This window comes from Drosophila simulans, chromosome 3L (assembly GCF_016746395.2).
Source record: "Drosophila simulans strain w501 chromosome 3L, Prin_Dsim_3.1, whole genome shotgun sequence".
Classification (NCBI taxonomy): Eukaryota; Metazoa; Arthropoda; class Insecta; order Diptera; family Drosophilidae; genus Drosophila; species Drosophila simulans.
Genome location: NC_052522.2, coordinates 10,140,237 through 10,153,723, shown reverse-complemented (window position 1 = coordinate 10,153,723; position 13,487 = coordinate 10,140,237). Strand labels below are relative to the sequence as shown.

General features: G+C 37.0%; 2 long non-coding RNA genes across 3 annotated transcripts in view; one reads left to right on the top strand and one right to left on the bottom strand.

Moving 5' to 3' along the window:
- Nucleotides 1-13,487, top strand: part of LOC123327209 — a 179,176-nt gene that overhangs the window by 146,864 nt on the left and 18,825 nt on the right. The gene's annotated exons all lie outside the window — the stretch shown is intronic.
- Nucleotides 773-13,487, bottom strand: part of LOC27208238 — a 37,833-nt gene continuing 25,118 nt past the window's right edge. For both annotated transcript variants that reach the window (XR_005543902.2, XR_001600763.3), the window contains exon 3: nucleotides 773-6,784. This is a non-coding gene — a long non-coding RNA (uncharacterized LOC27208238). The remainder of the gene's footprint in view (nucleotides 6,785-13,487) is intronic.

The window sequence follows — 13,487 nt, the reverse complement described above, 5'->3', positions numbered from 1 at the left end:
TTAGTCACTCAGAATTGCCTTTCCATATCTTATCGGTAGCTGGTTTTCAGTATCTCGACCAGTTTCCGATGCTTTCCAAGTAATTTTCGTAGCGGAAAAGTTTTTAACATCATTTTAATTCTTTTGGTAGGTATAAGTGGTATTAATATTTTGGTCATTTTTTCAACAAACGCATGGAGCGGAGTGTGCGTTTCGCGCGCGTTTTTATAGCGTTTTTAATCGCACTCTTCATTTTTATATTAACTAACTGATGAAATTGATGGATACGTTTAAAGCATAATATCGCCAATAGGAAAGGCATTAAATGAAATGTTTTTGTGTAATTTTAGCTATCAATTTTGGTATCAAATTTATTCATACAATGATAGTTTTTAAATATACTCTTAATAATGATAAAAGTGCCTTACTTCGTACCAACCAAAAAAAGCGCTTTTAATGATCAGTTTGTGTTTAGGGTCTTGCCATAAATTACTATAATAAACTTGGGCAAACACTACTGAATTTCGATCAACATTTTAGCAGTAACTCTTACTTTCCCATCATTTGCAACTTCCTTTTCGTTTGTCCAGGCGTTTTCTCATCGTTTTAAAACGCACTTTTTGTTTGTTTTCGCCATACTTTTTTGGGATTTTTGCATTCACTTGGTTGTTTTTTGGTCTTCCAAGAGCACGGTATGAAGTTCCTACGAGTTTATAATGAACGTAGGAACTCTATACCTCGCTGATGGCAAAAACCAGGTAAAAAATATCTTGGCAGCGCGTTTCCCTTTTTCTTTTTCACAAAACTCGAGCTCAAACCGTAAAAGAGGCGAAAAACAACAGCTCACATACCAGCTTACAAAAATTCCAACTCTTTTTTCAGATTTTTTTTCTTTTTTTTTTTTGGATTTTATTCTGTAGTATTTCTCGGTTGTTGTTGTTGTTGTTACTGGACTGATGGGATTCTCTTCATGGGATTTGTGCTGGGGGAATTTCTAGCTTGATGATGATGATGACGACGACGGTTATATATAGGGGTTATATATGGTATGGTCCTCCGTCGTTTCTCGCTTGGCAGCTTTTTCAGTGTTGTTTTTTTTTTCGGCGTTTGGCTTGGCGTTTTTTGCTGGATAGACTTTTTGTTTGATTGAATTTAAATATTTTTCAAATCATTATTAATAATCTGGAAATGAACGCGTGTGTGCGGGTTTTACTATTATTATTTATTGGTATTATATCTATGGAAAGTTTTGGCAAAGTTTATTCATTGTGTCTCAGAAATGTATATTATTCCAGCTTAAAGAATTTATTTACGGGAAGTTTTTAAGGAAATTATACTATACTTTTTTCTTTGATTTTAAGAACCGTATTTACGTTTATATTTCTACATAATTTAAAATAGGAAGTAAGAAAAATATCGAAATAAGGAATATACAATATTTTTGAGGAAAAGTAAATTACTTTATAAACCAATGTGTCCAGTAAGGCACGGAAAATATAATATTTATAGGAAGTTTATTTCAAGAGTTTCCCTTTAGAAATTGTTGAAAACTTTGATCTTTTTGAGTTCTAATATACGAATTTTATCCGAAAATAAGCTATTTAATGTTTATTCATTTCGTCTGCGTAGTATTAGCATATTTGAATTGAATTATTTTGCGTGTTTTATGTTTTTTAGTTTGTTCAATTTTTATATCATTAACTTTGTTAAATTTATTTGCTTTCATATTTTCATTTAAATTTATTTTATTCTTCCGAAACTGTGTATTATATGATTGTTTTAATAAACTTAAAAGTTTAAGTTTATTTTTGTTCATCACTTGTAAATTGTTTCTCAGTTTTTACGAATTTTTGTCAAGTCACGCGAATGCGAAAACACGATGCTATTTGCGAGCGATTGATGCGCGACTTTCGAGCTCCGGAACTCAACTGAAAAAAACGCAGCGAAGTCTCGCAGAAAATAACTCGAAATGCGAGGTTCGACGATGTTCGTCGATGTTCGACGTCGCTGCCGTGGTGGGTTTCTTTGCTTCGGCGGCGGTGGTGGTTTTCTCAAGTGGTGAATTGCACACTTATAGCGGCTGCATTGCACACACCCTCACATGCAAAGCCAGCGACTGCATATTGGTTGCTGCTTTGTCGCCGTTGCAGCTTTGTCGCCCAACATGACGCAAGCAGCGGTGAAAGCAGCTCTGCCGACGTCAACGTCGCTGCTTGCTGCGTGGGCGCCGAGCGCTTTGTCAACTCTATTAATATCACCAAAACGGCAGTAAAATTAAAAAATATATATATAAAAAAACGACTTTTAATTAATGAAACAATTAAATGGTTTTAAGCCACAAAAAAAAGGCTTGCACCGGAAAAAATCTATAATTTTTGAGGCACCTCAAGGCCAACAAACAGCAACAACAACAGGAGCAACAACACAACAGCGAAGTTCGATGATCTGTTTACGATTGTTTGCGCTCCGTCTTCTGCGCTGGTTGTTATTGTTGCTGTTGCTTGTTGTTATTGTTGGTCGTTGCCTCCGCTGGAAAAGGCAGCAACAAAAACAGGAACAGGTGAGGGCACGATATTGGGAGTTATATAAAAAAGAAAATTTGTTTCATAAAAGTATCTTAAAGTAATAAATACGATTTAGATCAATTATTGAACTTTTTTAACAGTTTTAAGTAACTAACTTAACTAACAGCAAACAATTGAATGCTATTATTCTTTGAGTATCAGCAAATTATCAGTACAATATGTGTAATTTTCTTTCCTTTAATGAAACGTTTTTAATTCTACTAAAACTTCTCTATAGTGCCGTATTTGTATGGCGCCCACTGTGCGGTAGCTTGGCCTCAAGTGTATTTTCACAGATATTTATCTAGATACGCGCGACGAGCGCGCGCTTTTTTGTAGTCCTTAGTGTTGTTGTTTTTCGCATTTACCGTAAAAGTAAACAAGCGATATACAACAACCAAACACCACAAACACAACAACAAAGCGCACACGACTTTTGAAGTGCCCACAAAAAAGCAAAAAAACACCATGGGCAAATAAAAATCTACAATAGGCAAACTCTTCGTCATCGCGGCAAACTTCCATTTATGATTAGAATATTTCACATGTAGAGTATTATAGGGTATGGTGAAGATACTTTGGTGAATTTGCGATTATATGTATGTACATAGGTATAAGGTTAAGTTCTCAATAAATACCTATATATATATATATATATATATATATGTACATAATGTACCATATGGAAAGATTTTTGCACGTCTTCTAAAATATCCGATAAAAAGTTTTAAAAGTTTGACCAAATCTCAAGATTTTACCAAAAGAGTATTTGACAAGTAGTTTTACGAATATCGACACTTCTGATTGTAAATTTAGTCTGTGTCGTTCGTCGTCGAAATATTTTTGGCGCCTTTTGCGGGCCTTACTTTTTTAGCGGTCTTTTTTTATGCTTTTTTCGCATGTTTTTTTTATAGCCCGAAGTGTGATTAACACCTGAAAACGCGTTCTTTCATTATCAATTTCTGGCACGTGTTAAGTGCAACAACTGCAAGGTCAAAAATCGGCAGAGAAATGTATTTCGATCGTAAATAATCGTAAAAGTGCAAAAGTTTTGGGGCCTTTTGTTGCTTTCCGCTTGAAAAAAGCATAATAAAATGTTAACAATAGAGAGAGCGAAACAACAACCTGTTTCCAAGCGGCTCTGACTTTTGTTATTTTTCGTATTATGTATTTAATCTTTTTTTTTTTTTGTTGCCATTTTCGCTTGGTTGCGTTGCGTTTTTGAAGGTCAACGTTTGGCTTTATTTCACTTTTTTTTTCCCTGGTTGTTTAATGAGCTTGAAAAAGTTGATTTTGATGTTTAACGGATCTGCCTAAAAATCTTCAGCACTTGCGTGTAGTTCGTTGTTGGTTCCCCCCAAAAAAATGTTAAAAAAATAACCGAAACAAAGTACAAAAACATGTTCAACAAATGTTGGACAAGCAATTTTGGCGGTCAGAACAAACACGCCACGAAAAATTAGTGAGTCGGGGGAAAATACTGAAAATTCATAAGAAAAATGTGTCAGAGCAGGCAAAGCCGAAAAATTAAAGACAAAGACAAATGCGGCATGTCTTGGGGTACATGAGCAGCGATTAGCGACAATTTCTGTCCAGTCATAGCTTGATAAAATGGAATAGAGATATCTACAGCAAGGGTCAACAAATTAGTAATATTAATTGCAGAGAAAAAACCTAACAAAATCCGTTTTTAACATAATTACAAACAAGAGTAAACTATAAAAACAAGTGTAATATATAAATTCGAAATAATCCATATATATCACATAGGTGTACTTATTTGCTTAAACCCCATTGTGCACAGTAGATGGACAGCTGAAAGATGCGATGATGCAATCGCATTTAATTAACAAGCGAGTAAAGAACTGTGCTTTGTGGCAGGTTCTCTTGACCAAAACCGAAAAAAATGGTAAATGGACAAAAAAAAAAAAAAAAATATAGGAACCAAAAAAAACAACAAAATCGAAAAGAGAGATGAACATAAATCTCAAATTTATGACTGCCACTTGAGGCACAAACACACGGACAGGCCAGAAAAACGTATTGGACACCTTGACAGGGCCCCTAGATTTATGAGAGGCCCATACAATTCATACATCAACAGCTCTTTTCATAATCGCCCCACAGAATTGTATGTATTTCTTTTATATTTCTTTTTCAATGATAGAAGTTAGAAAATATTATAATTTCTTCGTTCCATTGAAATAAATCTTTTGGGCCGTTGCGTAGGCGCAGCAACACACACACACACACACGCATACGGACATCATTTAGGCCACGCCCCGTTTTTTACATTTTTGAGGTTCTTCCAAGAGCCTCATGAATTTCAATGAAATTTATGACAATAAATCAGCTGGGCCCAAAACTGAAACGAACCCAAAGTCTAACCAAATTTTTCCAATTTGTTTTTCGGCAACTCTTTAACAAGCCAAAAAAAAAAAGGTTGATTACACTCAGAGGAAAATTTTGAAATTGATTTATTGCATTTTAAAAACGCAGTGCATTTTTAGTTAACGTTTATATATAAATATTAATCTGATAATAGAATACAAAAGCTTTAATTATAATCTATAAAAAAGATTATTTAGCGGAAGCAATTAAATTTTTTTTATGTGTACGATTAGAGTGCAAAAAAGAGGTATTGTCTGGAAAATTTGCGAATGTTTGTTATCTCGCTCATTTACACACAGATCTGTGTCAGCAGACAAACTTTTTTCGGGCGAAAAGTTTGTGGCACACTTTTCCGCCACACTTTTTCCTTTTTTACTGCTTTTTTTGGGGGTGCCGCCACACGGAGACGCCTACAATCATGTGTGGGTGTGTGTGTGTGTGTGTGTGAAGGACAAACATGGCTGTCAAACGCCTGAAGTCCTGGCCAAGAACCAAGGAAAACCACCACAGACACAAACACACACACACACACATGAGAGAAAAGTTATGAACTACCCAGGCTGAGGGCAACAAAAATTGTAACACATATGAGCGAGAGGGAGGAAATACGACTAAGTCGGCGGGGTGAGTTTCCCAGTTGTATTACTTATTGATTATTGTTTTCCTTCGTTAAGGAAACGTCAGGCGATTTGGGGGGAGTGACGCATTTTGTGGCCATCCCTTTCGCACGTTGCGTGCCTATTTAACATTCATATGTTTTTCTTTTTTTCATTTCATTTCGTATTTTCCCTGCTGGGGAAATGTCTCATAAATATGATTTATATGTGCAGCCCAAAATAAGAGTATGGTACATTCAATTGCGTGTACAGATCTGATATAAAAAGTGTGTACTTCTTTTTTTGCAACCAGCTTATTAAGACTCCGGAGATTTTGGTTTCAAGAGCCCTCGCATTTTTGGTTGAGTTTGAGGAGGTGTCTCGGGTATTTTCGAGTGCAGTATTAACAAAACTGCAAATCGAACGCAAACACTTGCTGCCAAAAATAAACGATATGTGTATCGTTCCACTCCCTCACTCGTTTGCCAGTTCAATCGACCATGTCAATCATATGACGGACACAAAGCAGATTGAAAATAAAATTGAAAATAAATTCATTTGGGCTTGCCTTTTTTATTCAAAGAGACACTGAAAGAAACGGGCTAAAATATAGCAGTCTATTAAATATAAACAGTTTGTTCTATAAAACAAACAACTCTAAATAATCCGCATCGAGGAACCAAATTGAAAATTTCTTTTCGCCTTGAGCTCTACTATTTTTCCCAATGCATTTTGTTTATTTTGCAATTGAAAGTCAATTGACTGCACTTTTTTATTCAGTTTTCTTGTGAGACTGAATTTTGGCTAAGTTTTTGCAGTTCTTTTCCTGTCCTGCGGTTCCTTGATGTAAATGCAAATTCACACAGCTGCCCGATAGTCGGCCCCCAGTTTCCCCGCCATTAAGATCCTCGCCCTTTGTTCCTGTCATGCGTTTTAGCAATTTGCAAATTTACAAGTTGCACACATGGGAGAAAAAGAGAAGGAGACACGCGTGCATGTTTAATATCAAATTATGAAGCGGCTTTTACCCTTTTCCGCTGCACCAACCCCCCGCCAAAAAAACCCCTGTGATTGTGCAGTTTTTGAAGTGCGTTGGCAACATTTGTATGCAAATTGCTTTTGGCGAGTGCATGTGCAACATGTTGCCTTTGTGGTTCCACCGAGTTCCTCTTCCAATTCTTCGGGGTCTTCGGTTCTTTGGCTCTCCGGGGTTTGGGCGCACTAGCAAAGAGTACGGTTACGACTGACGTCTGCCTGCAAATAAAGAACGCATTGAGTTTTTATTAGTTTTTGATGATGCTCATAAAACGACGCGACGGCAGCGATGATAAAAATCAGTTTGCTTAAGTAAAGTGAGGCATTTAGAGGGTAGGAAGAGTTGAATTGATTGTTCAAAAGTAACCGTTGCTAAAATGCAATAAAAATAAAGTGAGCTCACTCCCCTGCTTCTTTTTTTCTGTGCCTTTCGCCATTTGATGGCGTTGACAAGTGGCCAAAGTGGCGATGGAAAGAGGCCATGTGGGTTGTATTCCCGGTTAAATGGTGATTCAAACGATATGTTCGAGGTCGTATCTGTTTCGGGGCATTTTTTAACTGCGCAATGCTGAGATGCTCCTCCACCTGTGCTTAACTATCGGGTTACCTTCATAAAACCCGCACAAATGCACCTCCATAAACCAAAAATGCTCCAGAGGTTCTAAAACTTTAATGAGCCTATCGCATTTTTTGCTAAAAAGAAAGTGCAGCTAGAGGAGGAAACATTTTAACCAATTTTTCATATGCCTTGAAAATGTGAAAGTGGCAGCAAGCCAATGTTTTTTATAAAAATATCTCAAATCATTATGACTCTTTAAAAATCCGTGTACTTCAGCCTTAAAGACCGAACCCCATCGAGATCCTTTGCTTTTCATTGCCAGCTCTGGCCCAAATCAGGTTGCCCCATCATCATCAAGGACAGTTCACTGTCCCTGAACATAATGATAATGACTGCCGGCCGTGCAGGCTGCATGTCACACATCATAATAATTACGGCTATTGATGGGACTCCACTACCTTTCGGCCACAAGCCATAAGCCATGAGCCATAAGGTGTAAAGCAGAGGTCCCCGAGTGCCTTATAAACAATTACGTTAATAGTTCCATCGGCCATAAGAACTATAACGTTTAATGGACTTTTAGCTAAATTAACAAAACCAACAATGAGAGAGAGAGCGAGAAAGCAAACCTAATCGCTGACCAGACGCGCCCCTCTTTTCGCCTAATGACACAACATTTCATTAAAAATAATTTCACAAAACATTTGACGTATTACGTGCAATTGGCATTTCTAATGACAAAACAGCTGTACATAGTCTAGTCTAATCATCCCCATCGCTACCTCCAGTTATTTGTTATAATTTTGTTTGTTTTTTTTTTATTTTGTTTGCTGCGCTTGTTACACATTTTTTTAGCTCGTTTTAGTTTATTCATAGCTAGACAATCCTTATCTCAGCGAAATCGCTGTTAAAACGTTTTTAATTTTCCAATCGCCGCGGCACAATCGCTTAATTATAGTACCTGATTCAAAAAAATACAACAAATATTGATTTACTTGTAGATCTGTTATCAGGCTCTTTGAGCGTTTTTCCAATAAAACTCGTTTTGTTTAAGCAGATCTGCGAACTCCATTAGGCATAATTTATACTTTTTGCCAGCTGGCGTCAATCAAGTGTCAGATGCAAAGCCATCAGCAATATCGAATTTCTGGCCTCAGCTAACTAATTAAATTACGAGGAAAAATCAACTATCTGTGCTAATCACAAGCATAATGATGTTGTTTGCTTTTCGCACTGGCTAATTTTAAACGAGTCGAAGTCGCCGTTTTCTGCTCGTAATATATTTTAATTTATGCTCCGTTGGCAATACTTTTGGCTAGGCTCGCTGGCATGCTGTAAAATGGCGCGTAAATAAACATTAATTTTAATTTAATGAATTAAATTCCAAAAGATAAAACACGACCGTATGTCCATCACTTCAATTTCGTTTCCATCAGGGTGACTCACTGCATCTGGGCAAAGTTTCCGCGCCAGTCGGCGGCGAGTTAGTCGCCTTGGCACAATAAATAAATATGTAAGACCAGGTTTCCCTGGTCGATTATGCGCATAGTGCAAGTGTTTGCCACACATTGTTTACACCAACACCTCGGGCTGATACATATATTTATAGATATATCTGCGTATATATAGTACAGCTGATGCATTGCACGAATGCAAATCGCACCGAAAGTGGTTGTCATTCATAGAAAGTGTCATTACAGTTCATTCAGGAATTGAGTAATAGCAGTATCGATCCAAATTCCATTGCAAGCTTGTTTCGATAACATTTCAGATTTTTTAATTTGAAATATATAGGCATATTCTTAAAAAATAATAAAGTGACATCTGAAACTTATACAGATTCTCCAAATTCTTATTTTAATTATATATAAAATATAAAATAAAATAATTTACATCCCTTATCCGATTATCATGTTAAATAAATTACTGCACCAATAAATTCAGTTGGAAAAGCTAACCTTATTATGTAAAATAAATTGATCAATTATAAATCTTTTGAATGAATTACTACTGCAGAACACTTTAATGTAAAAATCAATAGGTTATTAATTGAGTTTTCCACTTGACTGGCTCTACCAATAAATTAACCAACACTCGCTCATTAAATCAAAGCAGCCACAACACTGCAGCATAATTAACAATGCAACCAAAAACTATGTACAATTAAATTAAGCCAGGCTTTTGTTGCTACCGTTGCAGTTGTTGATGATGCTTATGTTGTTTATGTTGCCGTTGGGCTTATCGAGCCATGCATCGCCTGTTGCAAGTTGCAGGTTGCTCGTTGCAGGTTGCCGGTTGCCAGTTGCAGGTATTTCCTGTCAGAGATTTTGCATAAATAATTTTTGATAATCAAAGCTTGCGACGGCCACATAAATTTAATTAGCGGCATATGTTGCATTTAATTAAGCAGTAAGCTCGCTGACTTAGTGCGTCTAACTTTTGCTGTGCTGGTGCTTTAATTAAAATTCACACGATGTGAAATGCTCATTTCGTAGGCCAACTGCGTGCTTTGGTTCGTTTGCCATTATTGCAACGCTCTCGTATTTGTATCTCGACTATTTTTTTCATTTATTTTTTGTATTTTTCCTGCCTCCCCGTCATGATTTTGTTGCCGCTGCATTATTATTATAATTTTTCGCCGTTGTTTTGTATTTTATTATTTTTCATTTTTTCCTCCTTGTCGGTTTGCATTGCATTGGATTGCATAAGCAGCCTGTTGCTGCCGTTTTTCTAATGCAAACGCTCATATGCGGCATGCATAATTAGCAGCCTCACACAGATACACACACTAAGCATTCGAAATTTTCATTTTTATTCATATTACCAACAATAAATTTGTAATCTACAGAAGGGGAAAGAAAGAACGCATTCGAGGCCGCCCGCTCTTCTCGCTTTAATGAGCCATTGAGCTTTAGATTTCTGTGTTTAGATACGCCCCAATATGAATGGGAATACTCGCTGCCCATTTCCTCGAATCGAATTAAGTTATTAGTAATGGTTCAGCTGGAAAACTGTGTGCCGCAGCACATAGAAACGTTCTTCTCGCAGATACCGAGAAAATTAGTTGGGAAATATGGATCAGATATGACAACACAGTTAGGGGGAAAACTGTGTGCCATCCATTTGAATGGGAAGATTATTCCCTAGCTAGGTAATCCCTGAACATTTTAATAATGTATCAACATACTTCTATTCCTGTGACATTATAACTATATAAATATATAAACTATATTTAGCCATAGAATAAAATCCCTTTCCAGCTTGTCATTCGACCAACTGACAGGCATTTAATCCAAAGCAATCAGGCCGACAGCCCAGAGAACTTTATTAAATATTTCGCCACAATTACGAGGGGCAAAAGGGAAAAATGTGGCAACTATTTAAGCGCTTGAAATTCAGCTGTCAAACTTTGTTTATACCCCCGCAATACGCCCAATCCGCGGTATCTGTGTTTGTTTTAGTTAATTTTAGGTCGCTAAAATATGTTGCATGTGAAGATTTCAGCGCCAAAGAGCGACCAAACAAAAAATAATAAAATAATCAACAACAGAACATGAATTGTCTAACAAATAGCAGTTAGACAAAGTAAACAAACGCGGGGAGGCGGTGAAAAAACAATGCCGGGCAGACGGTCTGACGACAACTGACATGTGAGTGTAAAAAAGTATCTGTGTGAGCGCTTTTCTATGTGTACGCGAGTGTGGGTATCTGCGAAAGTCATGCAAACTAACTGTCAGACTGATAGATAGACGTTCCGAAGCAGAGCAGCAGCAGCAGCAGCTATTGCGATAGCGATAGGGAGAGGTGCTGAGAGGGCACTTTCAGACAACAGACAAACAAATAATAATAAAATAATAATTGTTTGTCAACATTCGTTTAGCATGTGGTCTGGTCTCTGGCCTATACGAATATATACACTGGTAAAACAGGCGATTTATATCATGATAAATATCATCACATAATATTAGCAGTGCTGCAGATAAAACATGAAACTGGGTTAAACATGCTGATTGTTATCTTAAGATAGCTACTATCGAATGAATAGAAAATATTGTTACTCAGAAATTTATAAATTTTTCTTTTGTTTGATTTTATAGAAAATTCTACTTCGAAAGAAAACATTTATTCTCTATGTGCACTTACAAAAAAGCGGCAGAAAAAAGTAAGCCACAAAACTGAGCTGAGCATGTGGAAAAAGGGGTGTAGTTGTTACAATTGACAATTGTCTGCATTTTGGCATGAAATGTCATATATATAGAGTTTGAGGTAGATGGCATGGTTTCCATTTAAACTGCGTTTTGTGGTCGGGAAAAAGGTGAATGCCACACATGGAATGGGAAATGGGCAGTGGACGACGTGCAATCGTCATGTTGGAAATTTCAGTTTCAACTGGCAGTCAGCACGTCATTTGCTTATTCAATTTCATGACACATGAATGAATGTTGCGTGCACCTCGAACCTAGAATAATCACTCTCCCACCAATGACAAAAAAAAAAAGAAAGAAAAACTGAAAGAAAGAAAAGCAACACGAATGCGACACCAGCAACTCTGCGATAATTGATGATAAATGTTGTATAATTTGACAAACCCAACTAACAAAAAACTATACCCTAAACCATCGAGAACGAGGAAAATTCCGAGCTGAATGGAGAAAGAGTGTAGTGCCACCGGCAATTATCGCTTAAAAAGCATTTCCAAATAATTACACCACCAGACGGGAATTCTAACACAAAATAGCTAAGAAATGGTATGACAGAAAGAATTATTATAATAATATGCAGTTTAAAGCATATTTCACCTCGGCCTTTTAGACGGGTGGGCGTGGCTGGGGCGTAATGATTGGAATAATATGCACATGGAATATGGGTGAGGTGGCGCCACAGTGCGTTTCAGGCATATAAACTCTCTGCTTTAGTTTCGATAAATAATAATATAAATGGGTATACGATAATAGTCATCCGAATGGAACTTCCAATAATTACTTAACATTAATTAATAAAATTTAAAAAATTGCTTATAATAATGACTCGCACTGTACACATGCTTTGGTCAGTTGGGTCACTTGACCTGTTTTTCGCCGGGTTCGAGGGGCAAGAGGGCGTGGCAGCCATGCCCAGCTTCTATCAATGAGCTATTATTAAAATTACGCATACGCCATGTTCCATTGATTCATTTCGCTTCGGTGCTTAATTTCTTTTTATTTTATATCGCAATTTATAAATAACTTTTAAGACCAGAAACGAGAGCACAGCGAGTGAGAGAGTGAGAGAGAGTGTCGATGAGTAATTGCCTCATAAAAATTATGTGGAAATTAATTTTTAGTGCTCCTTTTTCCAATGCATTTCCATTTTTTCTCTCTTTCCGATGATCGCTGGCTATAGCTCTCTATGTATTTTGTTTCTGCCTTCGTCACTCTGTTCTTGGTAGCTATTTTTAAAAGTGGCCAACCGAAAATATTGAAATATGAATGCAGTCCGCTGCATCGCGTTTCTCCTAACCCCTCCCCCCAATTTTCCCCACTTCCCCAACAGAAGGCACTTGTCGTTCGTTCCACCTGCCAAAAAGTGTATGAAAAAGCCCCACAACGTGGCTGACACTTTTAGCCCTAACCGCCCAAGTACACAGAAAAAAATCAGCTGTATTTATTATAAAATAAATTTTTAAATTAAATTTTAATATATCTACTTGCATTTTAAAGGATTTTAATTGTTGTCAGAGATTTTAAAAAATTTATAAATTCATATTCCCAACAACTTTAGTATTCTTTATATATGTACTATGTTCATTTCACTTTTGCAGCATATACATTTTTTCCAGTGCACCCGTGCCGATATTTTTGGCCGCCTTCAAAGTCGACCGCGTGTTACGTATTAAAATTAGTATGCAATATTTTTGTTTCAAATGAGCCCCTCCCTGAGCGGGAAAGAGATGGGCGAGGCAGGGAGTTGGTAGATCGTTGAGCGGTACAGAAGTTCATGTTGCGCTTTCCCCCTTTCTACCGCTCACCGCCCCCCCGCCCCGCCTACCGACGCCCAAAACTTTCCCTTCCTCGTACCGCGTGCGTTTATTTTTGAAGTGTTGAAAATAAACCGTAAATAATCGCGTCGCTCGGTCGGTCGGGCAGCTTTACAATCAATTCACTTGCACACACGTCCGTCTATATATAAACCGATGGATATGAGTATGCACGTCTATATGCGCCTTCATAAGTATCTGTGTTTATATTTATAACAAGTTGCTTGCACCCGTCCAACGAAGCAGAAGCAAAAAAAAAAAAAATGAAAAAAAGCAAGATGAGTAAAAATAAAATAACGCAGAAGCAGCAGCAGCAAGGCAACAAATTTAAAAATTATTGGTAATAA